Source organism: Ornithorhynchus anatinus, chromosome 4 (assembly GCF_004115215.2).
Source record: "Ornithorhynchus anatinus isolate Pmale09 chromosome 4, mOrnAna1.pri.v4, whole genome shotgun sequence".
NCBI lineage: Eukaryota > Metazoa > Chordata > Mammalia > Monotremata > Ornithorhynchidae > Ornithorhynchus > Ornithorhynchus anatinus.
Window position 1 is genome coordinate 67035384 of NC_041731.1, and position 27818 is coordinate 67063201.

The 27818-nt window shown below is 41.9% G+C and overlaps 1 non-coding gene across 1 annotated transcript; it reads right to left on the reverse strand.

Annotated features, from left to right (window-relative positions):
* Positions 1-21534: 21534 nt before the first annotated feature.
* On the reverse strand, positions 21535-21672 carry LOC114811862. Its single transcript, XR_003759558.1, has one exon. It is a non-coding gene; the product is annotated as a small nucleolar RNA SNORA7 (small nucleolar RNA).
* Positions 21673-27818: the final 6146 nt, after the last annotated feature.

Sequence of the window (27818 nt, forward strand, 5' to 3'; positions counted from 1 at the left end):
AGCATAATGGTTAGCCCACAGTAATATCATAATTAACTACACCCAGATTGAACAACTTGTCTTCCATCCTGAGACCCAAAGAGAATTGAAATAGTGTGGCCAGATGTTTTATCTGTTTAATCAGGGCGACATAAAATCTAAGAGTATCAAGTCAATGTCATAGTCTGTATACAGATCAAGAAGGAAAAACGAATTCCCTGATAAATGAAAAGGACAAATTATTTTGAACATAAATTGAGGCCTAACCCAAAAATCAACAATCTATTAAGTGTTTTTCCAGAGCAGCAAAAGGAGGCAGGGTGGTAAACTTGGCTTTCTGGATTTGAACAGGTTGGGAAGGGTGAAGTAGGGACTTAAAGGTTGATCCAAGCACAGAAGGCCATTTGAAATGGTTAAGCAGGCTAAATTCTGCCTGCAGGCTGGAGGCGGCTGATCTCCAGTGTAGGGAATACATTTTGGCTGACTTTCCTGCATTACATTTGCCAGTTCTTTGTTTTCAAGCCAGTGCACAGTCAGCCTGCAGAAATGTGAGCTGAAAATCTTTCCCTGTCCTCTGTTTCTAAAAGGCAAAATGGAAACTGGAGAAGGGAGGGTGGGGCCTTATAACAACCTGCAAGTTCCAGATTTCGATGACTCCTGATTGGTACATCTGCCTCTTTTCAGGATCGATGAGAGATCTGCTGATAAGCAACCCTGGAAATGTTGCAAATTATACCAGTCCAAAGGGAAATTTCACAAAAACTAACTGCACCATTCGTCTGGGACAATTAAAAGGAAAGAAAAATGCATAAAATAACTAGAAACCGCATCATAACTTAAAACTCTTTCTGAAACAGCTGGGTGTTCTTATAGACATTTGGAGAGTAGTAGCACAGTCAGCTGGCCAGAAAAATTGCATTTTGGAACCATAACTAGTTAGAATTATAATGGGTCCTATTCTGTGGAAATGATCTCATTACTATTAATTTTTCCTGGCTCTTACATTATCAATGTTTTTGAATTTGCAGGAAAAGCACATGCATACTAATCAAACTTATTTCTTTGTTGAAATAGCATCAACAGCTAAGAACACAAAGGTCTCAATAAGATGTAGTTGATGCTATTCACTGATATTTGAATAATAGTAATAATAATGATGTTGGTATTTGTTAAGCACTTACTATGTGCCAAGCACTGTTCTAAGCACTGGAGTAGATACAAGGTAATCAGGTTGTCCCACTTGGGGGCTCAGAGTCAGATGAGGTAACTAAGGCACAGAGAAGTTAAATGAATTTCCCCAAATCACACAGCTGATGTGGTAGAACTGGGATTAGAACCCTCGACCTCTGACTCCCAAGCCTCCGCTCTTTCCACTAGGCCATGCTGTTTCTCACATAAAAGTCTGGATTATGAAAGGCGGGCTAAGCTTCAATATATGAGAAACAGAACACTAAAGCTAAAAAAACCCAACATACTGGAATCCTGATTTTGCTCTAAGTTATTTAGCTTGTACTGGAATCCTGATTTTGCTCTAAATTATTTAGCTTGTACTGGTTCAAAGTTGAAAGTCCCAATACTGCATTTGCTATCTATGTGACTTTCTGGGTTAGTGGTGTAATAACCAGAGAAAATTCATGGAACTACCAGACTTATTGAAGTGCTCAAAGAAATTTAGTTTAAAAGTCTAACTATTCAGTCTTCAGTATGTAGAAAGGTTTCCATAAATATGACACACAAAGTTCCTGGAAGCCAAGTGTCTAGTTCAATAACCAACAAGGATGCTTGAGTAGGACTTAGCTGGCCAGAAGCTGGAGCTGAATTCATGTTCCACATCATCCTTTACACTGCAACTTAAATCTTCAAAAAATTGAAAAAATTAAGCTCATACAAAAGAGAGATGTAGAAAGTAACTGAAATATATCCCTCAAATTCCCTTGTTTCTAAAACGTGAATGCATAAAAGTAGACATACTAAATACTGTTTTTTTAAAAAATCTACTCTATTTCATTTATCAGATTGAAAGAGAAATTTTCTGCCAAAGAATTTATGGTATTAATTATTTTAAAAGACAAATACTATCTTTTTACCCATACTTTTTATTCTAAAGTGTCGCACATCTGAATAAAACACAAAGAGTTAAACTTACTAAATTTGAAGGGAGCATTTCAAATAGCAATACCATTATATTGTCCTTTAAAGGGAAGAAGTAATTTGGCCTTTGATCTTACCATTAGACTGAGTCTGGATAAACTAATCAGTTATTCCTTATTGTGCAGTTTCCAAACACAGATCAACTAGATTAGATTAAGTGTAACTATTCAACAAAATCAAAGTATTTTAGTCATGTAACCTAGGCTACAAGGGCAACATAAGCAAAAGGCATGTTGCCATGATGCTCAAGGCAAACTCTTTGAAGAAATGGTGCCTGATAGGGGAAATGCATTGGCAGGTGTGAGTGTCAATTTATCATATTTATCCCTAAAATCTAACATGTGCAAACAACTGTTTTACGAGCATATATTTGTTTTACAAAGTGTAGAAAAAAATGATATTATTTAAATACATTTGGGGAATTATAATTGCATTCTCACAATAATAGCATTGAGGGAGGAGCTTTAAAGCATAAGCTATTACAACTTTAAGTGTAATCCACTGTAGTGGTGTACTTTGTAATTATTCCATTTAAATGATGCTCACCTTAGTTATACTGAACCTGGGAAGCTACATTCAAATGCAATAAACAAATAAATATAGAATAGTTTCTCATTCAAAGTTTTTGTACAGTTTTGGAATTCCAGTTTTCATTTCAAAGTACATGGATTAAAAAATCGGGCATCTGTTGAGTAGTATACTGTTCTTGTCTCGTTTTATGCCATCGAGTCATTTCCAACCTGTAGCGACACTACGGACCCATCTCTCCTAGAACGCCTCACTGTGAATCTGCAATTGTTCTGGTAGCATATCCATAGAATTTTTTTCATAAAAATACGGAAGTGGTTTACAATTGCCTCCTTCCGCGCAGTAAACTTGAGTCTCCATCCTTGACTCTCTCCTGTTCCACTGCTACCCAGCACAGGTGAGTTTTGACTTGTAGCAGACTGCCTTCCACACTGTTAGAGATAGTCAAATTTCTTTGCAGATTGCTAAGACAGCAGTGAACAAATTTTGAAATACTGTCATGCTCTTTAAGTCGTTTTTTGTCTCTCTTCCCCACAAAAGTGCAAGCTCTCTGAGGGCAGGATTATTTTGTACTTGCTTGTTTTGTACTTCCCACATGCACTAGTACTGTGCATTGCTTCCACAGTACAATGAATGCTATTAGTGTTACTTATAAGTTTTGTCAGTAATTGGGAAGAATTGAATTCATAAACAAACCTGCTCTTGCTTGATCCATCCCCAGAAGAGTTTCCATTTGAAATTCTGTTTGGTCTCCCAGTTGGCCTTATCTTTCCCATGATTACCCTGTTATTTTCTAAGCTTCCTCACTTCCATCCATTGCTTCCATTCCCCAAGGCTAAAATATCAGTTTGCCTGCCCTCTGCTCTCAGGCTTGGTGTCTCTCATTCATCTACCAGTTCTCAGGAAATTCAAGTAGTTCTGACGGATCGTGTGAGTGGGAGGGTCAGGGTAGGGTATAATGGGGCTAGGCCTTAAGGGAATCCTGCTCTCAGGCTTCCAACCTCCTCCTGGAAGGGTCCAAATTCTCCCTTTCAACTACAATTGGGATGAAGCACCAAGTGGCCTTTAACACTAAGAAAACCAGGGACTGTGTTGTTTCTGGCCTAGGGACAGGAAGTGTAGCCGTCCCTGTAGCTGTCCCTAGACTGTACATTCACTGTGAATAAGGAAAGTGTCTGTTAAGCTCGTTGTGGTCAGGGAATGCCCCTGTTTATTCTTTATATTGTACTCTCCCAAAGCTTAGTACAGTGCTCTGCACACAGTAAGCACTTAATAAATATGATTAAATGAATGATTGAGAGATATTAGTGTTTATTTAGGGTTCTAAAATTAGTAGTTTTTAAATATCTCTTATTGTAAATTTCTTATAATAATAATAATTAATGATTATGATATTTATCAAGTGCTTTCTATTTGCTAGGCACTGTACTAAGTTTGTATTCTATCCCAGAATTTAGAACAGTTCTTGACACATAGTAAGCACTTAACAAATACCATTTTACCCTCCATAGGACATATGGACATATATCTATTCTCTGTTGCTTCTTTCTATTTGTAATTTATTTTGGGGTATGCCTTTCCCACTAGATTGTAAACTCCTTGAGGACAGAAATCATTCATTCATTCATTCATTCATTCAATAGTATTTATTGAGCACTTACTATGTGCAGAGCACTGTACTAAGCGCTTGGGATGAACAAGTCGGCAACAGATAGAGACAGTCCCTGCCGTTTGACGGGCTTACAGTCTAATCGGGGGAGACGGACAGACAAGAACAATGGCAATAAACAGAGTCAAGGGGAAGAACATCTCGTAAAAACAATGGCAACTAAATAGAATCAAGGCGATGTACAATTCATTAACATTCCTATCATGTCTGTTGTACTCATTACATCAATACAAACAAATCAGGTTGGACATGGTCCCTATCACATGTGGGGCTCACAGCCTCAATCCCCATTTACAGGACAGAAAACTGAGGCACACAGAAGTGAAATGACTTGCCCAAGGTCACAGAGCAGAAATGATAATAATAATAATGATAACAGTAAAAAAAAAATTAGACTCACCTCCTGCTTGCCATTAAGCCCATCCTGGAATTTGAGCATAGGTCTATTTTCATGACCATTTGCTCTATAATCAATAGTATTTATTGAACACTTACTGTTTGCAGAGTACTGTACTAAGTACTTTGGAGAGAACCCCAAAGTAGACTTTGTAGACATAATCCTTGCCCACTAGAAGCTTGCTGTCCAATATTTTTGAATAGAATGGAAGATAATGCAACAGCTCTAAAATTCATTTTACATATATTTTATCATAGCCCCATCCCCTGCACCCTGTTTCACTCTATTTTCCTAAAGAAAATAATTTTGATGAAGCTTACCACTTTAATCCCAAATCACTATATTTAATTAATCAATCAATCAGTGGTATCTCTTGAGCATTTACTGTGTGCCTAGCACTGTGTACTAAGGACTTGGGAGAGAACCATATGGTAGAGTTGGTAAAAACAATTCCTGCCTACAAGGAATTTACAGTCTAGAGGGGGAGATGAACATGGACATAAATTACTGATGGGGAAATAGGAGAGTATAGATATATTTACTTAAGTGCTTTAGAGTTGAGTGGGTTGAATATCAAGGTCTTATGGAGTAGACACTCAAGTTTGTGGGCAAAATAGAAGGGGGTAGAATGGGAGATAGGATTACTTTCTGTATGTCTACATTAGTGAATGTTGGCTTGATTGCTACTTTGCTTCCATAAAGTATATCATGTGAAAATGTGAATTTTTCCACTAATTACAAAATTTAACAGAGGATTACAGGTTATTTGATAACTGGCACATGTGTTATACTTCTTATAACATCTTTCCCTTACTAAGGTAACAAGTTGATGTAAGTGTTTCATGATAAACTGTCCTTTTTTTAAAGTAACTTGTTTTTCTTGCAATAAAGTATAAATATTACCCTGTGCAAAAGTATGTTTGAAATAGTTTATTACATCTCAAAATATTACAGATTTAACAGCCCATCTGCATTCCAATAGACTTCGTCTTGAAATTTCATGCGACAATAGCATCACCAATCAAATAATTTGTTTATTAGTTTATTGGAGAAATAAATGTGCTTAAACCCACTGTATGAATCATCAATATGGTTGAGCAGTGTAGTCTAGTGGAAAGAATACAGGACTGGGAGTCAGAAGCACCTGGGTTCTAATTCCGGTCCACCCCTGATCTGCTACTATGTGATCTTGGGCAAGTCACTTAACTTCTCTGTGCCTCAGTTTCCTCATCTGTAAAAAATGGGAATTAAATAATAATAATAATGTTGGTATTTGTTAAGTGCTTACTATGTGCAGAGCAATGTTCTAAGCGCTGGGGTAGACACAGGGGAATCAGGTTGTCCCAAGTGGGGCTTACAGTCTTAATCCCCATTTTACAGGTGAGGTAACTGAGGCACAGAGAAGTTAAGTGACTTGCCCACAGTCACACAGCTGACAAATGGCAGAGCCGGGATTTGAACCCATGACCTCTGACTCCCAAGCCCATGCTCTTTCCACTGAGCCACGCTGCTGTTCCCTCCTACTTAGGCCAAGAGCCCTCTGTGGGATAGGGACTGAGTCTAACTTGAATAGTTTGTATCCACTTCAGTGCTTAGAACAGTGCTGGACACAAAGTAAGCACTTAAATATCATTATCTATTATTATTTCTATGATTATTATTGTCATCAGAATAGCCTCTTGAAAAGAGCACAGCATAAGATTCAAGGGACCTGGGCTTTAATCCCATCTCTCTCACTAGCCTGCTGCATGACCTTGGGCAAATCACTTAACCTCTCTGTGCCTCAAATTCCTCCTGTGTAAATAGAGATTAAGTATCTTTTCTGTCTCCCTCTTTAACTGTGAGCACCATGTGAAGTAGGTACTGTGTCCAACATGATTATCTTGACTCTATCCCAGGACTTAATACAGTGTGTATACTTCACAAATACCACAGTTATCGTTATTTTATTCTGATTATTACTACTTACCATTGTTCATCTCCCACTACCCCCTACTTTTATCCTTTCTTTCTCTCAAGCCAACAGACTCACTGTGTATTGTTTTTGTCTCTCTCACTGCTGACCTCCTGCTCACACCAGCACTTGCGCCCAGAATACCCTCTCTCTTTTAATATCTGGCAGACCAGTTCCTTCCTCATCTTCAAGGCTCTCTTGGAATCACATCATCTTGGCTCATTAATCTCTCATCTCCCAAATCTCTCATTTCCTCATCACTGCCACTTCAGCATTTCAGTGTCACCTAAGCACTTAGATACACACTTCCCACCTTCCCCCACCACACACACACACACACACACATAAACACACACATAGAGATACACATACACTAGCCAGAGAAGCACTGTGGCCTAGTGGAAGGAGCATGGTCCTGGGAATCAAAGAACCTGGGTTCTAATCCCAGCTCTGCCAGTCCCTACTGTGAGACCTTGGACCATTTACTAAACATTCATTCGTTCATTCATTCATTCATTCATTCATTCATTCATTAGTATTTATTGAGCGCTTACTATGTGCAGAGCACTGTACTAAGCGCTTGGGATGAACAGGTTGGCAACAGATAGAGACAGTCCCTGCCGTTTGACGGGCTTACAGTCTAATCGGGGGAGATGGACAGACAAGAACAATGGCAATAAATAGAGTCAAGGGGAAGAACATCTCATAAAAACAATGGCAACTAAATAGAATCAAGGCGATGTACAATTCATTAACAAAATAAATAGGGTAACGAAAATATATACAGTTGAGCAGACGAGTACAGTGCTGTGGGGATGGGAAGGGAGAGGTGGAGGAGCAGAGGGAAAAGGGGAAAAAGAGGGTTTAGCTGCGGAGAGGTAAAGGGGGGGTGGCAGAGGGCGTAGAGGGAGAAGAGGAGCTCAGTCTGGGAAGGCCTCTTGGAGGAGGTGAGTTTTAAGTAGGGTTTTGAAGAGGGAAAGAGAATCAGTTTGGCGGAGGTGAGGAGGGAAGGCGTTCCAGGACCGCGGGAGGACGTGACCCAGGGGTCGACGGCGGGATATGCGAGACTGAGGGACGGTGAGGAGGTGGGCGGCAGAGGAGCGGAGCGTGCGGGGTGGGTGGTAGAAAGAGAGAAGGGAGGAGAGGTAGGAAGGGGCAAGGTGATGGAGAGCCTTGAAGCCTAGAGTGAGGAGTTTTTGTTTGGAGCGGAGGTTGATAGGCAACCACTGGAGTTGTTTAAGAAGGGGAGTGACATGCCCAGATCGTTTCTGCAGGAAGATGAGCCGGGCAGCGGAGTGAAGAATAGACTGGAGCGGGGCGAGAGAGGAGGAAGGGAGGTCAGAGAGAAGGCTGACACAGTAGTCTAGCCGGGATATAACGAGAGCCTGTAACAGTAAGGTAGCTGTTTGGGTGGAGAGGAAAGGGTGGATCTTGGCGACATTGTAGAGGTGAAATCGGCAGGTCTTGGTATCGGATAGGATGTGTGGGGTGAACGAGAGAGACGAGTCAAGGATGACACCGAGATTGCGGGCTTGAGAGACAGGAAGGATGGTCGTGCCATCGACGGTGATAGAGAAGTCTGGCTTCAGTTTCCTCCTCTGTTAAATGAAGATTCAGTACCTTAGACTGTGAGTCTAATGTGACACAGGGACTGTGTCCACTATGATCAATTTATTTCTATCCCAGAATTTAGAACAGTGCTTGACACATAGTAAGCTCTTAACAAATACCATTTTACCCTCCAACGGACATATGGACATATATCTATTCTCTGTTGCTTCTTTCTATTTGTAATTTATTTTGGAGTATGCCTTTCCCACTATCTTGTAAACTCCTTGAGGACAGGAATCATGCCTATTATATCTGTTGTACTCATTCGAGCACTCAATAAATTTCATACTCCCTTCTTCACTCCTTGATCACCTCCTTCAAACACTTTTTCCAATGGCACCTTCCCCACTGCTTTCAAGAATGTCCAAATATTCCACATTCTTAAAAAAAATCCTCCTGTGATTCCCAGGCTACCTGCAGTTAATATCCCACCTCCTTCTACAGTTCTTCTCCAAACTCCCTGAATGAGTTGCCTATGCCTGCTACCTCTGCTTGTTCTCCTCCAGCACTCTCCTCCATGCCCTGAAGTCTGGCTTCTGCCACCTCAAGCCAAAGAAGCCATACAGCTTATTGGATAGAGCAAAGGCCAGTAAGTCAGAAGGTCGTGAGTTCTATTCCTGGTTCCATCACTTGTCTTCTGTGTCATCTTGGGCAAAGCATTTCACTTCTCTGTGCCTCAGTTACCTCATCTGTACAATGGAGCTTCACACTGGGATCCCTATGTATGCTAAGCACTGGAAGAGATTAAAAAAAATTGGATTAGTCAAAACCCCTGCCACAAACAGGGCTCCCACTGTTTGATAGGGAGAACAGGTATCTTATTCCCATTTTATGGATGAGGAAACAATAACAGAGTGATTAAGTGACTTTCCCAAAGTCTCACTGCAGGTCAATGCCAGTAATGATAATAATGATAAATTCTCAGGTAAGGATGTTCTTTGTGGACAGGGAGCATGTCTATCAAATCTGTTATATTGTAATAATAATTATGGTATTTGTTAAGTGCTTACTATGTGCCAAGAACTGTTCTAAGCACTGGGGTAAATAAATATAAGGTAATCAGGTTGTCCCATGTGGGGCTCACAGTCTTAATGTCCATTTTACAGATGAATTAACTGAGGCACAGAGAAGTTAAGTGCCTTGCCCAAGGTCACACAGCAGACAAGTGGAGGAGCCAGAATTAGAACTCACATCCTCTGACTCCCGAGGCTGTGCACTTTCCACTAAGCCATGTTCTGTGCTCCTTCTATTAGGCTACACTGTCTCTCCAAGTCTCTGCTTTTATGACTCCAAATGTGGTTCTCTTCTTACAGGGAATTACCACTGTATATTTTTTTCTCCTTTCTGGACATTCTGAATTCACAGTCATGTCTATGGGCAGCTTGGAACACCATCTAACCCTAATGATAAAAGTAGTTTACATGTAATGCAGAAGAAGGCACCTACAAAAACAAATTAACATATATGGAAATACAAAATTCTAGTGGCAAAAGAAAATGAACATAAAAAATCTACACAGGAACACAAATGGAAGGAGCGAATAAGAATGGCCAAACTATACTTATGTACCAAAGAATGATTGGAATCATTATATCTAGACATGTAGAAATATGAAGAATAGCTACTGGAAGTAGATAAACTGGATTCAAAGTCATTTTTGTTGCTGAAGTTATTTCATTACATCATTATATGTAATTGAAGTTCAATAAAAATAGGTAAGATAATGTGGAAGGGGATGAAAAGAGTGGGGTCAAGGTGGATCATATAAGAAAATATGACAATAAAATGAGATAGAAAAGAGTAAATTACAAAAATAATATGGTATAAGTTCTCATGCAGAAAGGTGCTCTGCATTTTGAAAAATATGTTCCTATTTTAATAGAGACAATTATTTGTTTTTTGTTAAAGAAAGAGCAATGTCAGAACTAAAAAGAAGCAATATGCACAATTATTAAAACATATTAATGGCAGATTAAAAAAAGTTAAGGTGAGAAAGGCGACAACTATGGATGTCTAAAGATAGACAGGATAATAGGAAGTATAAAATGATAGAACCAGACTATTTTGGAGTATAAAGGTAATCGTAGGTGGAACCAAAGCATTTTATTTATTTTTTGCTTGATATTTGTCCAAGGAAATATGCTTCAGTAAATTAATGGAAGGTTAAAAATGAAACCAAAACTACAGAAATGTTGAGATGTAATATTCGTATCACATATACAAAATTATATTCCACCATGGGTTTTGTAATACATTAGTACAATTTAAAGATAAGAAGGAAATTGTGCAATGTATTGTTAGTAAGGCAAATAGTGAGGGCTTGGGTTAATTTAAAAAGTATATAACTTGCCAGAGAAAAGTTTTTTTGTAAATATTGAATATAAATATCAGGAGCTATGTGAAGGCAGGGGAAATTTTTAAAAAGATTACTTTCAAGTAATTCATGATCAGAAGAATAAACCATTAATTTTCAAAGATAAAAATTCAGAGGAATTTAATAAATTAGACCACAAGGAATGACATAGTGAGCAGAAAGAGCTACAGAATATTTTCCCATCTCTCTCCACCTTCCTTCAGAGTGTAAGTGCCTTGTGGTCAAGAGACATATCATATTTTTATTGTAATTTCTCAATGCAGTGTACCCACTGCTGGCTTAATAATAATTATCATGGTAATCGATAAGGGCTTACTATGTGCCAATCACTGTTCTACCCACTAGGGTAGATACAAGGTAATCAAGTTGTCCTACTTGGTGCTCACAGTCTTAATCTCCATTTTACAGATGAGATAATTGAGGCACAGTGAAGTGAAGCAAGGTCACACAGAAGACAAGTAGTTAAGCCAGAATTAGAACCCACTTCCTCTGACTCCCAAGCCCAGGATCTTGCCACTAGGCCATGTGGCTAATTACCACTAGTATTATGGAAGGGGCATATGGGCAAACTTCACTCTATAGTGGGGTTATGTTTCTTGAAAATGAAGTTGAATTATGAATGGTCTTATCATAGAGTATATTTTCCCAAAGATTTGCATATGATAACATTAAAATGCAACATCATACTACATTTAACTGAATGAAGAGTTGTAATATCAGTATGATTGCAGATTTCATAAGTTGAAGATTATTTTGTTGACTGTGGTATTAGAGTCTCAATTTTACTATATCATTTTTTTTCAAGTTTTCTTTAACAATTGACTTTTTTCTTTTCTTTATACAAATGTAGCAAGCTAGTTGGATGACAGATGACTGAAGAGAAGCAGCGTGGTGCAGTGGAAAGAGCACGGGCTTTGGAGTCTTCCCCTTCCCCTCTCTCGCTCAGCTCTTTCCCGCTTTCTCCTCTGTCTCCTCCCCCCCTCCTCTCTCCCGCCCTAGAACCCCACTTTACCAGCGCTACCCCTCTTCCCCCTCCCCCTACTCTTCCCCCCACCAAACCCCCTCTTCACCCCCTCCCCCCTTCTCTCTTCCCCACCCATGCCCCATCCCAGTCCTCTTGTCCCACCGCCACCCCTCATCCCCCTCTCCTCGTCCAGGGCCCCGCCACCTCCTTCCCATCCAAACCCTCCCCTCCCCCCGCCCTTCCCCCCCTCCTCCCCTTGCACCCACAGCTACTTTCAAGTGTGGCCTCTGGAACCCCCACTCTATTACAGGCAAGCTACCTTTCATCCATGACCTTTTCATCTCCTGCTCTCTCCTCCTCCTCGCCCTTTCGGAAACGTGGCTCTCTCCCGAAGACACGGTCTCCGCCGCCGCTCTCTCCGGCGGAGGCCTCTCCTTCTCCCACTCCCCCAGACTCACCGGTAAGGGAGGAGGCGTCGGCTTCCTCCTCTCGCCCCGATGCCGCTTCCGCACTATCCCTCCTCCCCCCCTCCCTCTCCTTCTCCTCCTTCGAAGCCCATATCATTCGCCTCTACCACCCACTCCAGTTACTTGTCGCCGTCATCTACCGCCCTCCCGGTCCCACCTCCGACTTCTTCAACCACCTTGACCCCTTTCTCACCTTCCTCCTCTCCTTCTCTCTGCCCACTCTGATCCTTGGAGACTTCAACATCCATACGGATGTACCCGACGACTCCTCTTCCGCCCGCCTGCTATCCCTCCTCGACTCTGCCGACCTCCTCCTCCACCATACCGCGCCCACTCACCGACTCGGTCACACCCTCGATCTCGTCATCTCCTACCGCTGCACTATCTCCTCACTCACCAACTCTGAAATCCCTCTCTCTGACCATAACCTTCTCACCTGCCTCATCTCTCACACTCCCTCCCCCTGCAAATCTTCGCTACTGCCCCACAGAGACCTCCGCTCTCTCGATCCCATCCGTCTTTCCAATAGTATCTCGCCTCACCTTGCCGCCCTGTCCTCTCTTCCCACTCTCGACGATCAGGTCTCCGCTCTCAACTCCACCCTCTCTACTCATCTCGACTCTCTCGCCCCCCTTTCCCTCCGCCGCTCTCGCTCCACTAACCCACAGCCCTGGATCACCTCCTCCGTCCGCCTCCGACGCTCCTATGCTCGAGCTGCTGAGCGCTGCTGGCGAAAGTCCAAGCACCGAGCCGACCTCACACACTTCAAATTTATCCTTTCCTGCCTTAACTCTGCCCTCTCCTCCGCCAGGCAAAGCTTCTTCTCCTCCCTCATCGACACCCATGCCCGTCACCCCCGCCGATTGTTCCGGACCTTTAACTCTCTCCTTAGGCCCCCTGTTCCTCCCCCTCCCCCATCTCTCACCCCTAATGATCTGGCCACCTATTTCCTCACGAAAATCAACACGATCAGGTCTGAGCTCCCCAAAGTCACCTCTCCGCCTCTCCCCTCCCCCCCAACAACCCCCTCCCCTACTTTCCCATCCTTCCCTGCAGTATCCTCAGAGGAGATCTCCTCCCTCCTCGCAAGTGCCACCCCCTCCACCTGCGCCTCGGACCCCATTCCCTCTCACCTTCTTAAAACCATCGCCCCTGCCCTCCTCCCTTCCTTAACTTCTATTTTTAACCACTCAATCTCCAAGGGCTCCTTCCCCTCTGCCTTCAAACACGCCCACGTCTCACCCATCCTAAAAAAACCCGCTCTTGACCCCACTTCCCCCTCCAGTTATCGTCCTATCTCCCTACTACCCTTCCTTTCCAAAATCTTAGAACGAGTCGTCTACAATCGATGCCTAGAATTCCTTAACTCCCATTCTCTCCTAGACCCCCTCCAATCTGGCTTCCGTCCCCTCCACTCTACCGAGACTGCTCTCTCTAAGGTCACCCATGACCTCCTTCTTGCCAAATCCAATGGCTCCTACTCCATTCTGATCCTCCTTGACCTCTCTGCTGCCTTTGACACTGTCGACCATCCCCTCCTCCTCCATACCTTATCTCACCTTGGCTTCACGGACTCTGTCCTCTCCTGGTTCTCCTCTTACCTCTCTGGCCGATCATTCTCGGTCTCCTACGCTGGAGCCTCCTCCCCCTCCCATCCTTTAACTGTTGGAGTTCCTCAAGGGTCAGTTCTTGGCCCTCTTCTGTTCTCCATTTACACTCACTCCCTCGGTGAACTCATCCGCTCTCACGGCGTTGACTACCATCTCTACGCAGATGACACGCAGATCTACATCTCCGCCCCTGTCTTCTCCCCCTCCCTTCAGGCTCGCATCTCCTCCTGCCTCCGGGACGTCTCCACCTGGATGTCGGGCCGCCACCTAAAACTCAACATGAGCAAGACTGAGCTCCTCATCTTCCCTCCCAAGCCCGGTCCGCTCCCAGACTTCTCCATCACCGTGGATGGCACGACCATCCTTCCCGTCTCTCAAGCCCGCAATCTCGGTGTCATCCTTGACTCATCTCTCTCGTTCACCCCACACATCCTATCCGTTACCAAGACCTGCCGGTTTCACCTCTACAATATCGCCAAGATCCGCCCTTTCCTCTCCACCCAGACGGCTACCTTACTATTACGGGCTCTCGTTATATCCCGGCTAGACTACTGTGTCAGCCTTCTCTCTGACCTCCCTTCCTCCTCTCTCGCCCCGCTCCGGTCTATTCTTCACTCCGCTGCCCGGCTCATCTTCCCGCAGAAACGATCTGGGCATGTCACTCCCCTTCTTAAACAACTCCAGTGGTTGCCTATCGACCTCCGCTCCAAACAAAAACTCCTCACTCTAGGCTTCAAGGCTCTCCATCACCTTGCCCCTTCCTACCTCTCCTCCCTTCTCTGTTTCTACCGCCCACCCCGCATGCTCCGCTCCTCTGCCGCCCACCTCCTCGCCGTCCCTCGGTCTCGCCTATCCCGCCGTCGACCCCTGGGTCACGTCCTCCCGCGGTCCTGGAACGCCCTCCCTCCTCACCTCCGCCAAACTGATTCTCTTTCCCTCTTCAAAACCTTACTTAAAAATCACCTCCTCCAAGAGGCCTTCCCAGACTGAGCTCCTCTTCCCCCTCTACTCCCTCTGCCATCCCCCCTTTACCTCTCCGCAGCTAAAGCCTCATTTTCCCCTTTTCCCTCTGCTCCTCCACCTCTCCCTTCCCATCCCCACAGCACTGTACCCGTCCGCTCATCTGTATATATTTTCGTTACCCTATTTATTTTGTTAATGAATTGTACATCGCCTTGATTCTATTTAGTTGCCATTGTTTTTACGAGATGTTCTTCCCCTTGACGCTGTTTAGTGCCATCGTTCTTGTCTGTCCGTCTCCCCCAATTAGACTGTAAGCCCGTCAAACGGCAGGGACTGTCTCTATCTGTTGCCGACTTGTTCATCCCAAGCGCTTAGTACAGTGCTCTGCACATAGTAAGCGCTCAATAAATACTATTGAATGAATGAATGAATGAATGAGTCAGGGCTCATGAGTTCGAATCCCAGCTCTGCCACTTGTCGGCTGTGTGACTGTGGGCAAGTCACTTAACTTCTCTGTGCCTCAGTTCCCTCATCTGTAAAATGGGGATTAAGACTGTGAGCCCCACATGGGACAACCTGATTCCCCTATGTCTACCCCAGCGCTTAGAACAGTGCTCTGCACATAGTAAGCGCTTAACAAATACCAACATTATTATGACTTCTACCAATCCTGTTGGGCAGAACCCACTGGAGTTCTCTAGCACTGGGCTTCTATTTGCCACATGCTTGCTCTATAACTTTGGGCAACTCACTTAACTTCTCTGTGTCTTCTCTGTGTTCCTCATCTGCTAAGGGCTGGACAAAACTAGCATCCCTGGTTCCTTCCCCATTTTTTTAATAATCTCCTTCCCAGGAAGTGAATAATAGGGCATTTTTTCAGACTCATCTCCAGTCTCATTTTCTTCTCTTTTTTAGAGCCAGGGCTCACTTGTATCAATCAATCATTCAATGGTATTTATAGAACACTTACTACGTGCAGAACACTGTACTAAGCACTTGGATGAGTACAGTACAACAGAATGATGACTTTACAGTGTAGGAGGAGAGAGAGAGACATTAATATAAATAAATACTTTTTAGTAATTTAAAGAGATATAAGTAAACTCTGTGGGATTGAGGGTGGGGTGAATATCAAATGCCCCAAAGTCACAGATCCAAGTGCATTTGTACAAGCTATAAATCTGAATATTTTAGCCCTCCTCAAATGGGGTGAGTAAACCCCATATGTGATGCAGAGGAACAAACTCTGTTAGGACAACTACAGCTCCCAGCCAAAGTCAGTAAGGACTGGACACTACATCCCCACTCATCAGTTTAGGGAAGCAGTCAAAATTCTCATGAAGTATCAGTCAACTCTGGTGGTTCCCTCAGGACAGAAATATTCGTATTAAGAAGTGGAGTAGTTCTCCATCTGTGAAGTCCTCCATTTGTGATTTCGCTACCCTTGTTTCAGCCAGAACAGCTATCATACTTGGTCTGTTGCTTGGGCAATAAGTTGTAGTAAGCACCTTCTGTACACATTTGCATTCTTTGGATCTTCTTCCATAAGAGTTATCTGCTTTAAGTGCCCTATAAATTCAGTTGTTTTACTGAGAATGCATACAAAACTTCTTAATCTCACAATTTTAAGCTTGTGATAAAGAAACCATAATTACTACATCTGTTCTATCATCTTTCAATGATACACTGGGTTGTTCAAGTACAGTAAGGTCTCTGTTGGTAACAATTTTTCTTAAAGAGGTGAAACAAATTCTTCAACATCCACATTTTTAAAAGTTCTTTATTTGCTTGGGGATCTTTTTGTGAGAGGAGGCATAGCTCAATGATGTTAGATGGATTCCACTAAGCGGATGTATTTGTTACTTATTCACTTTGAGAGATGTGTTCTTTGAGGCCAATGTCCACATTAAATTTGAAAATTTTTTAAGTTTTTATTTCGATATATATATATGTATATATGATATATACATATCTTCATTTTATATTAATCAAGCATATTTATTGAATACTTACTATGTGCAGGACCCTGTAATACTAAGCACTTGGTAGAGTACAGTGCAACAGAATTAGCAGACACATTCTGTGACCATAATGAGCTTAGAGTCTAGAATGAATATATGTACAGAGTTAAATATTTCAGAATTATCATTTGGTTTTATAAATACAGATATTCTCTGTCCTAGTCAAGACTCCCCTATGCACATAGGAGAGAGTCAAGGGCAGAGACTCAAGTTGACTGCATGGAAAGAAGCAATGGTAAACCATTTCTGTATTTTTACCAAGAAAACTCTATGGATACACTACCAGAAGAATTGGAGATTGAGGTGGGGCATTCTAGGAGAGATGTGTCCATGATGTCGCTATGGGATGGAGATGACTAGACAGCCTAAGACAAGAAAAGACTAGTTTGTAACTTAGCTCCCATTAAAAAATAATACTTTCCTTTTCTATACTTTCCCTCATAGACATACTGAGACATTCTCAAATGCATTCAGACATACGCACCCATATTCAGAAACTACAAAAACATAGTCACACAGAGATGTATTCACCCCAACATACCCACAGGGAGTGTAGCAGAAAAAGGGGTCTGCAGATGAATGAGCTCTGGAAGAAAGCAATCCATCATTTAGGTTTCGACTTGGCCTTGGTTTCATCTGTAATCTCAAAATGAGCACGTTTTAAGATTCAAAATGGGACCCAGGAACCATTCTAGCACCACGTGCACCTAGACAGAGAGGGATTATTTCATATCATCATCCTCCCAAAGACAGGTACTGTAGGAGATCTGGGGGAATATTTATAACTTTTTTCCTAACCCTGGTGGGGTCTCATAAGTCCCTATTTATTTCTTCATTCAATCATACTTATTGGGCACTTACTATGTGCAGAGTAATGTACTAAGTGCTTAGGATAGTACAATATACAGACATTCCCTGCCCACAGTGAGTTTACAGTCTTAGAGGGGGAGATTAAAATCTAGAAGGGGAGATTCTATGCCATGCCAGGGTTTAAAAGAGAAGCAGCATGGCCCAGCGGCTAGAGCACAGGTTTGGGAGTCAGAGGTCGTGGATTCTAATTCTGGTTCCACCACTTGTCTGTTGTGTGACCTTGGGCAAGTCACTTAACTACTCCGTGCTGCAGTTACCTCATTTGTAAAATGGGGATTGAGATTGTAAACCCCACCTGGGACAACCTTATTACCTTGGATTTACCCCAGCGCTTAGAACAGTGCTTGGCACATAGTAAATGCTGAACAAATACCATCTTTATTATTACAACATAATAAGGTTCCTATCCATTTTTTGTTTCTACCTGATTTCAGCCTTTGGAAGACAAGTATATTGCCATGAATTTGAAAAATACTTTTCTTTTTGAATTATTGATCTCATTAATGAGGAGCTGTAATCCCCTTTATGGAAGCAAAAAAACAAAGTCTAAAGAGGTTAAGTAATATTCTCATGGTCTCACAGTGACAGTCATAAACCAAAAACAGAATCCCTGTCTCCTGATGCCCAGAACTGAACTCTTGAGACTAGAGTAGACCATGCTTTCTCCCTCATTTCTGAAATAGGTGAAACAAAGGAAATATGTTCATATTTAAGACACATACACACAAACACCAAATACATTCCAAGTGCTAAGTACAGTGCTCTGCACATAGTAAACACTCAACAAATACTATTGAATGAATAAAATACACATAGTTTTAATAACTTTGGAAATCTTACTCTGATACTTTTAAAGGAAGGCAGACCAGAGGGTACATATATATATACATATATATATAAATTAAAAAACAAAACAAACAAATAAAGCAAAAGCAAAATCCTGGAGACCCACCAGAACAAATTGAAGATGCATTCTTTTTACTTAATGCTTAGTACAGTACCTGGCTCAAGGTAAGTGCTTAACAAATACCATTATTATTATTATTATTTGTTAAGCGCTGGGGTGAATACAAGCAAATCATATTGAATGCAGTGTCTGCTCCACATAGTGCTCACAGTCTCAATCCCCATTTTACATATGAGGTAACTGAGGTCCAGAGAACTAAATTGACTTGCCCAAGGTCACATGGTAGAAAAATGGCCGAGCCTGGATTAGAACCCATGACATTTTGTCTTCCAGGCACATGGTCTACCCACTCTACCATTCTGACACTTGAGAAAGACTCTTTAGAAAAGAAATAGCACTGAGGAATAGAAAAACCCTACAGAAATGAAACCACCTTGTTATGTTTTGATCCCTCTGAATAAACCTTATGGAGAAATGTATTAACTTCCATTTTCCACTTTTGGTGTCTTTTGTAGGGGGTGCTGGTAAAACTCAGTTACATCTCCATGGCCTCTTTTTTGATGGCCCGCTGCTGACTGGTTTATCCATATAGATGATTAGCCTATTCTTGCACATTATGGGGTAGGTAAGCCCATTGAGAATTTGTATTAAAAATAGCCCATCACTACTGTACTGAAAGATTTCAAAGTTAAAACACTGTTCATGTTTTATCTATGTTCCTGGAATAATTTAGCTTTATTGGTCTGACAAAGTCCCAATTTATTGACCTTTAGCATAATATATAGACTCCACTTTCTAATAATGGTCTCTTCTGTTGAAAATGCGATGTTACACTTTAATGTTTATTAGTCATTTTACAATCATTTCAGGACTTGAAACATATATTTTAAAAGTGCTAGTGGCCTTCGAAGAAAAACAGCATTGGGCATTTTTGTCACGACTTGACCAAACAAATAGTCAAGAATGTTTGTCCTTCCATATGCTACATTTTCTATATAGAAAAATTTATTAAAATAATTAATATATTGGCCATATGGTTAAATGAAATTAGAACATTACATAATTTGTACCTGGGATAATGTATTTCTCATTAATGAATATATAAATCAAGCATCATTTATTCATTCAGGGCAATGTAGCAGTTTATTACATACTGTGTGGATTTTGTGATCAGGGAATCCCCTGATGAAAAAATAGCATAATATTAATTACTAGCACCATCTGTGCTAAACAATAGGAAAGCCAATATTTTAATACAATGACTTCATGCATGTCAGTTATCTTCAACATTAAACACCACAGTTTTGTTGATGTGGTTTACCTGCCTATTAATTTAAATAACTGATGTTCCAACAAAGGTTAAAACTATGAATAAATGAATTAAAATTAAATATAATGAAACATATTAATAGAGGTAACATGAATCTGATTCATTCATCAAGAGTATATACTTCAGGTATGGGTACACAGTTTACTCTGCCATCTGGCCAAGGTTTTTTAGAAAAGATTGGAGTTTCTGTTTTCTTTTAACACAAGTAGGTTAGGATATTCTTCACAGGGGAAGGTCTCAAATAGATTTTAAATTTTGGGGACCTCTTCTTTATCAGGAGACAATCAAGATCTTTGAGAAGCAACATGGCCTCATGGATAGAGCATGGCCCTGGGAGTTAGAAGGACCTGGGTTCCTAATTCCATCTCTGACACTTGTCTGCTGGGTGACCGTGGGCATCACTTCTGTGTGCCTCATTTACCTCATTTGTAAGTACGTGAGCCCCTAGTGGGACTAGGACTGTGTCCAATCTGATTAGTTTGTAGCCACTTAACTTCTCTGAGCCTGTTACCTCATCTGTAAAATGGGGATTAAGACTGTGAGCCCCACGTGGGACACCTTGATGACCTTGTATCTACCCCAGCACTTAATTCTTGGCGCATAGTAAGCGCTTAACAAATACCATCATTATTATTGTTATCTATTCTGCCATCTAGTACAGTGCCTGACACTTAGAAAGCATTTAACAAATGCCATTTTAAAAAAATAAATCACTTGCTAGAATATGGGAAATGAATAGACAAGAAGAGACACTTTATATCCTCCTCAGTGTCTCCTCTCCATGACATTTTGAGTGCCACATTAGTCTAAATCTCTGGCTTATGGATGAAATAGCCTTTGGAGTCAGGGTCAAAGCTGGCTTCCAGAGTCATTAGCAAGAACTTAAATAGTTGTGATAGCTTCTTGAGCACCCCTCTCAGGCTTCTTTCACCCTCTAATTTCCCAGACAGGTTTGAAAACCCAGAGTCACATAGGTGTCTTTGAAAACGGCTAGGAAAGGAACCTCCACTTTGTTACTGTCCAGATAGATTCTAGATAATAAAATTATGGTACCTGTTAAGCATTTACTATGTGCCAAGCAAAGTTCTAAGCACTGGGGTAGATACAAGGTTGGACACACTACCTGATCCACATGGAGCTCCCATTCTTATTCCCATTTTACAAGAAGAAGTAACATAGGCACAGATAAGTTAAGCGGCCAGCCCAAGTTTAGCCAGAAGGCATGTGGGAGAACCTGGATTAGAACCCAGATCCTTCTGATTCCCAGGTCCGTGCTCTATCCACTAAACCACGTTGCTTGGTTGGGAATCTGAGCAACTTTTAGACATTCACAACAGAGGTTATAGCTCCACCATTTCTCTGTAGAGCAGGGGGTGAAATCTCTGAACACCATTCAAATCCTGCCCTCTCATCAATAGAGAAAGCTACCCTGCAGTCTGCAGAGTTTTTCCCCTGTACTTCAAAGAGTAATCAATCCTGCTGACTTTTCCCTTCCACAAATTCTCTTCCTGCACTTGCCATGTGCTGTCGAGTCATCTCCAACCCAAAGTGATGCCATGGATACATCTCTCCCAGAAGCCGCAGGTTCCACCTGCAATTGTTCTGGTAGTGGATCCATAGAGTTTTATTGGTAAAAATAATGGAAGTGGTTTTACCTTTGCCTCTTTCCACACAGTAAATTTGAGTCTCCACCCTCAACTCTCTTACATATTGCTGTTGCCCCATACAGGTGCGTTTTGACTTGTAACAGATTGCCTTCCACTCTCTAGCCACTCCCCAAGCTAGGAATGGAATGGCTAGGCCTCTGCTTGACTCTCCCTCCTGTAGTCGAGACCAGTAGAGTCCTCGAAACTCTCCAGGTGCAACCCTGAGAAGGGGCTCTTCCTGCGCACCACTGGTTTATTCTTGGCTCACCTTGCCCAGTCCAAAAAATTGAGAGGTTTCCTTGACTCAAGTTCTCCCAGCCTTGTTGTAATGTTCTACATCAACTAAAAATATTTAGTTATGGAGTGTGAGGTCTATGTTTTGTGCCTCGTATCCACTGCCCCTGGGAGAAAGAGTTCCAGGAGCAGGAATCATTCATTGGCAAACTGCTTGTGATTGATTGTTGATCATGTTTTACCCCATAAGTCTTTATCAATGTAGCTCACAGACTTGCAGCTATCTTTCATAAATAGGCATATATCTAGATTTCTCACCTAGATAATGAAAATGCTTCATAAAATATTATTACATTTTCCTTTCAAAAGAAATCACGATATTCATGACAGCATAAATAATAAAAAACTACAGTTATCCCCAGCTTTATAAAAACGATGTTATCAAATTTATCTTTCCAAAATGTAGTGTGTCACTCCCTCTTCTTCCTTCACTCTCTCCCTCAGTAGAAGTTGCTTCCCTTAAATTTCTCCAGCCAAGTGTCTAAAGCAGAAGTTTGTCTGGTTAAGGAAAGTAATCTTCAATATAATAACACTCAAACTCCTTCTTTCTTCTCTTTGACTTCACCCTTACTATTCAATTTCAGAATCCCACTTTGGGACAAACTCAATGTTTGTTCTTGGCTCCTAAGTGATCTAGTGTAAAGAGCAGTAAACTCAGTCAGGTTATCTGGTTCCATCACTGACTAGCTGTAAGTTCCTTGTGGGCAGGAACTCCCAAGTGCTTAATATAGTGCGGTACACTCTGTAAATGCTCAATGTATACAACTGTTTGCGTGAAATTGTTTCACTCAAAGCACTGTACGCTCCAGTGAGTCATGTAAATGTTATATGCTCCAGCTAGCTCACCTATAAAATGAGGCTCAAAGTATGTGTTGCTTGCACAATTGGGTGTTTTATTTTTCTGTGGAAAAAAGATTAATGAACTAAGTTTGAATCCAGATGTGAGACTGGCTATGAGAGAAGATACTGGCGTCAGATTCCCAGAGACAGGAAGTCACGGGCCCTGGACTGCTTTTTGATGGGATTATAGACAGGGTGTGACTTTAAAAAAAAACACATTCCCTCCACTTTCCTAGCTTTCTATCTCGTTGTAGAGAAGCAGAGTGACCAATTGGATAGAAAGCATGGGCCTGCAGGTTAGGAGACCTGGGTTCTATTATTGTTTGTATTGTTTATTGCTTATTTATATTTATTATAATTGTTACCATTATAATTACCATTAATATTAATGATAATCCTGACTCCTCCACTTGCATGTTAAGTGATGATAGCTATATCACTAGACTGTTCTGTGCCTCAGTTTTCTCATCTGTAAAGTGAAGATTGAAATGCCTGTTCTCCCTTCCTCTGAGGCTTTGAACCATGTGCTCTGCTCACAGAAAGTGCCCAATAAATGCTTTTGATTGATTGTTTCAAACATACCTTGTATTTGTTCATGTACTTACTAGAATGGCTGGCACATAGTAAGCACATAAGAACTTCCAAAATTATCTTTTCTATTGTTTATTTCATTTATTTATCATTCTGTTGTTTACTTTTTATAGTTACAGAACACCTATTCTATATTTTTAACTTCTCCTGATAATAAAAGTATATGTGTTAATACAGAAATCAAATTCTCAATTTACAAAAGAAAAGAATTTGTAGGTTTTATTATTTATTTGTTTTCCTTATTAGCTGAGGAATTCACACCCAGTGAATCAATCAGCAATATTACTGACTGCTCACTCAGTTTAGGGTTGACTTGATCTAATCCCAGATCTACCACTTATCTGCTATGTGACATTGTGCAAATCACTTAACTTCTCTATGCCTCAATTACCTCATACGTGAAATAGGGATTAAGACTGTGAGCCCCATTTAGGACATGAACTGTGTCAAACATGATTACCTTGTATGTACCCCAGTGCTTAGTACAATGCCCAGCACATAGTAAGTACGTAAAAATACCCTTAAAAAAACTGCTTAAGAGAGTACAGTGGCATTATCCCTGCCCAAAAGGATTTTACAAAATCCAACGGGGGAAGCAAAAGCTGCAGGTAGGAGGAAGCAGTAGAATGCAGATATATGAACAGAAGTTCTGTGGTAGGGGGTGTGAATAATCAAGTGCTTAGGTGATGCAGAAGTGCCAAAGTGGCAATAAGGAGGGAAATAGATTGAGGAGGTAAGAGATTAATCAGAGAAGGACTTCCAGAGGAGATGTGATTTCACAGAAGTCTTGAAAACGGGAATAGCAGCAGTCAGCTGTTGTAAAAGTAAACTGTAAGATAGTTATGAGCAGGGAACCTGTCTGTTAATTATGCTGAATTGTACTCTCCCAAGATCTTAGTACAGCGCTCTGCATACAGTAAGCAATCAATAAATAGCAATGATTGACTGAAAGGAGTTCCAGGCAGAAGGTCGATAGTGAGTGAGGCGAGATAGAGGCTCAGTGAGAGGAAACACACATGCAAACTCGATAATAACGTTGGTATTTATTAAGCACTTACTATGTGCCGAGCACTGTTCTAAGCGCTGGGGTAGACACAGGGGAATCAGGTTGTCCCACGTGGGGCTCACAGTCTTAATCCTCATTTTACAGATGAGGTAACTGAGGCACCGAGAAGTGAAGTGACTTGTCCAAAGTCACACAGCTGACAAGTGGCCGAGCCGGGATTGGAGCCCATGACCTCTGACTCCAAAGCCCGTGCTCTTTCCACCGAGCCACACTACTTCACTCCACTACTGGAGTGTAGTGGGAGAGGAGAGTAAAATAAGTGATGAGTAAAAAACTGATTGTCTTAAAAACTCAATAGTCAGATGTTTCTGCTTGATGGAAAGGAATGAGAAACCATTGGAGGTTTTTGAGGCAAGGCAAGATGTAAACAAAATCATGTTTTAGGAAATAATTTGGGCCACATAGATGAAGTATCGGTTAATCAATCAATAAATCCTATTAACTGAGCACTTACTGTGTGTGGAACATTCTACCAAGCACTTGGAGAGTACAGTTCAACAGAAATACTAGACACATTCCCTGCCCACATGGAGTTTACAGTCTAGAGGGTGTCAGATGCTGAAATAAATTAGAAATATGTACATAAAAGTGCTGTGGAGATGAGGGTGGGGTAAGAAAAGTGCAAATCCAAGCACAGTGGCAATACTGAAAGGGAGAAGGAGTAGGGGAAATGAAGGCATAATCAGGGAAGGCCTCTTGGAGGATATGAGATTTGAAAAAGGCTTTTAAGATGCGGATAATGATCATCTGTCGGGTATAAAGGGGGAAGGAGTTCCAGGTCAGAGGTAGGACTTGGGTGAATGGGCAGCAGTGAGATAGATGATATCGAGGTACAGGGCATAGACTGGCATTAGATGAGCCAAGTGAATGTGCTGGGTTGGAATAGGAAATCAGTGACATAATATAGGAGGGAGAAAGTTGATTGAGATCTTTAAAGCCAATGGTAAGGGGTCTTGCTTTAAAAAGGATTTTGAATATGTGGAGGGCTGTGGTCTGTCAGTTTGGGGATGGGGGTTCCAAGATGGGAGAAAGGTGTGAGTAAAAGCACACAGGTGGAACAGTCCAAAGTGAGGTACAGATAGAAATTTGCTTAGGGAGAGCAGGTGGTGGGTGGTGGTACTTATTTATCATATTTATTGAGTGCTTATTATGTGCAGATCACTGTACAAATCACTTGGGAGGCATCTTCACCATGGAAATTCTGAAGCATGTGCAGCAGTTTTCTAGAGAATTCTATTAGCATCAGAGGGACTCTTTTGTTCCTTGATAAAGAGGAATTGTAAATACTAATTCCTTATAATCTCTCAGTCATTCAATAGTATTTATTGAGCACTTACTGTGTGCCGAGCACTTCACTAAGCAGTGGGGAGAGTACAATGGAAAAATAAATATCACTGACTGACAGATTGACAAACAGACACATTTCCTCCCCACAATGAGTTTATAGTCTAGATGGGGAGATAGACAATATAAATGAATACATTAGATAAGTGCTGTGGGGCTGGGAGGGGGGAATGAATAAAGGGAGCAAGCCAGGGTGACACAGAAGGGAGTTGGAGAAGAGGAAAGAAGGGCTTAGTCAGGGAAGGCCTCTTGGAAGAGATGTGCAGATAGTTAAGATGGTGTGAATTGGTGCAGAGCTTTGGGGATGATTGTGAGGAATTTCTGCTTCATATGGAAGGACATAGGGAGCTAGTGGAGTGTTTTGAGAAGAAAGATGGGTACCAAGTGAAACTTCATGAAGATGATCTGTTCAACAATTTGTGGAATTGATTGGGAGGGCAGAAGCTGCAAGAGAGAGAGCAGCAAGGAGGTCAATACAATAATCTAGTTGTGATATCACCAGAGTTTTGTATGAGAATGGTAGCTATTTGGTGGGAACTGAAGGGGCTGATCCAGGAGATGTGTAGAAAAAAAAATGAACAGGATTTGGCAGAAGGAATATGAGAGTTGAAGCACAATGTGGGAAAGAGAGTGGTGTTATTAACTGAGATAGAATAGTTGGAAGATGGGGTGTGAGGAGCAGATTTAAGAGGCAAGGTGAGTAGACAGATTAAGTTTGACATGCCAGTGAAATATCCAAGTGGAGATGCCCAGGAAGCAAGAGGAGATTTAGGATTGCAGTTTAGATAATAATAATTACAGTTTTATTTATATGCTTAGCACTGTACTACCCTCTAGAGTAGATATGAGATAATGTGTATATATCTATAAGTCTATTTATCTATTTTGATTGGTATTGATGTCTGTCTACTTGTTTTATTTTGTTGTTTGTCTCCTTCTTCTAGACTGTGATCCCGTTGTTGGGTAGGATTGTCTTTATCTCTTGCTGAATTGTACTTTCCAAGCATTTAGTATAGTGCTCTGCACACAGTAAGTGCTCAATAAATAAATACGGTTGAATGAATAAATGAATAGGTCCCACACAGGACTTAGAGTCTCAGTAGGAAGGAGCATAAGTATTGAATCCCCTTTTTGCAGATGAGGAAACTGAGGCAAAGAGAAGTTTAGTGACTTGCCTAAAGTCACCCAGAAGACAAGTGAGATAGAATAGTTAGTATAGATAGAATAGTTAGAATTAACTATTCCCATTCTCTCCTAGACCCCCTCCAATCTGGCTTCCGTCCCCTCCACTCTACCGAGACTGCTCTCTCTAAGGTCACCCGTGACCTCCTTCTTGCCAAATCCAATGGCTCCTACTCCATTCTAATCCTCCTTGACCTCTCTGCTGCCTTTGACACTGTCGACCATCCCCTCCTCCTCCATACCTTATCTCACCTTGGCTTCACGGACACTGTCCTCTCCTGGTTCTCCTCTTACCTCTCTGGCCGGTCATTCTCGGTCTCCTTCGCTGGAGCCTCCTCCCCCTCCCATCCTTTAACTGTTGGAGTTCCTCAAGGGTCAGTTCTTGGCCCTCTTCTGTTCTCCATTTACACTCACTCCCTCGGTGAACTCATTCGCTCTCACGGCTTTGACTACCATCTCTACGCAGATGACACGCAGATCTACATCTCCGCCCCTGTCCTCTCCCCCTCCCTTCAGGCTCGCATCTCCTCCTGCCTCCAGGACGTCTCCACCTGGATGTCGGGCCGCCACCTAAAACTCAACATGAGCAAGACTGAGCTCCTCATCTTCCCTCCCAAACCCGGTCCTCTCCCAGACTTCTCTATCACCGTGGATGGCACGACCATCCTTCCCGTCTCTCAGGCCCGCAATCTCGGTGTCATCCTTGACTTGTATCTCTCGTTCACCCCACACATCCTATCCGTTACCAAGACCTGCCGGTTTCACCTCTACAATATCGCCAAGATACGCCCTTTCCTCTCCATCCAAACAGCTACGTTACTGTTACGGGCTCTCGTTATATCCCGGCTAGACTACTGTGTCAGCCTTCTCTCTGACCTCCCTTCCTCCTCTCTCGCCCCGCTCCAGTCTATTCTTCACTCCACTGCCCAGCTCATCTTCCTGCAGAAACGATCTGGGCATGTCACTCCCCTTCTTAAACAACTCCAGTGGTTGCCTATCAACCTCTGCTCCAAACAAAAACTCCTCACTCTAGGCTTCGAGGCTCTACGTCACCTTGCCC